This window comes from Arachis stenosperma, chromosome 10 (genome assembly GCF_014773155.1).
Source record: "Arachis stenosperma cultivar V10309 chromosome 10, arast.V10309.gnm1.PFL2, whole genome shotgun sequence".
In the NCBI taxonomy this organism is placed as follows: domain Eukaryota; kingdom Viridiplantae; phylum Streptophyta; class Magnoliopsida; order Fabales; family Fabaceae; genus Arachis; species Arachis stenosperma.
The window spans coordinates 12,912,442-12,913,467 of record NC_080386.1 but is presented as its reverse complement, the minus strand read 5'-3'; the positions used below and the strand labels follow the sequence as shown (position 1 = coordinate 12,913,467).

The following is a 1,026-nucleotide window of genomic DNA, read 5'->3' as shown; positions in this document are numbered from 1 at the left end:
TCATGGACTTCCATTGGAAGATCCCCATCAGTTTTTAGCTGAATTCTTGCAAATCTGTGACACTGTCAAGACTAATGGGGTAGACCCTGAGGTCTACAGACTTATGCTATTCCCTTTTGCTGTAAGAGACAGAGCTAGGACATGGTTGGACTCACAACCTAAAGAAAGCCTGGACTCATGGGAAAAGCTAGTCAATGCCTTCTTGGCAAAGTTCTTTCCACCTCAAAAATTGAGTAAGCTTAGAGTGGAAGTCCAAACCTTCAGACAGAAGGATGGAGAATCCCTCTATGAAGCTTGGGAAAGATACAAACAATTGATCAGAAAATGTCCTTCTGACATGCTTTCTGAATGGAGCATCATAGGTATTTTCTATGATGGTCTCTCTGAACTATCCAAGATGTCTTTGGATAGCTCTGCTGGAGGATCTCTTCATCTGAAGAAGACGCCTACAGAAGCTCAAGAGCTGATTGAAATGGTTGCAAATAACCAATTCATGTACACTTCTGAAAGGAATCCTGTGAACAATGGGACTAATCAGAAGAAAGGAGTTCTTGAGATTGATACTCTGAATGCCATTCTGGCTCAGAACAAGATATTGACTCAACAAGTCAATTTGATTTCTCAAAGCCTGTCTGGAATGCAAAATGCACCAAGCAGTACTAAGGAAGCTTCATCTGAGGAAGAAGCCTATGATCCTGAGAACCCTTCAATGGAAGAGGTGAATTACCTAGGAGAACCCTATGGAAACACCTATAATTCTTCATGGAGAAATCACCCAAATTTCTCATGGAAGGATCAACAGAGACCTCAACAAGGTTTCAACAACAATAATGGTGGAAGAAATAGGTTTAGCAATAGCAAGCCTTTTCCATCATCTTCTCAGCAACAGACAGAGAGTTCTAAGCAGAATACCTCTGACTTAGCAACCATGGTCTCTGATCTAATCAAAACCACTCAAAGTTTCATGACTGAAACAAGGTCCTCCATTAGAAACTTGGAAGGACAAGTGGGTCAGCTGAGCAAGAA

At 41.4% G+C, this 1,026-nt stretch overlaps 1 non-coding gene across 1 annotated transcript; it reads right to left on the bottom strand.

The window, feature by feature from the left end:
- Positions 1–235: 235 nt before the first annotated feature.
- LOC130959550 (small nucleolar RNA R71) lies at positions 236–343 on the bottom strand. The gene has a single exon (XR_009078623.1). It is a non-coding gene; the product is annotated as a small nucleolar RNA R71 (small nucleolar RNA).
- Positions 344–1,026: the final 683 nt, after the last annotated feature.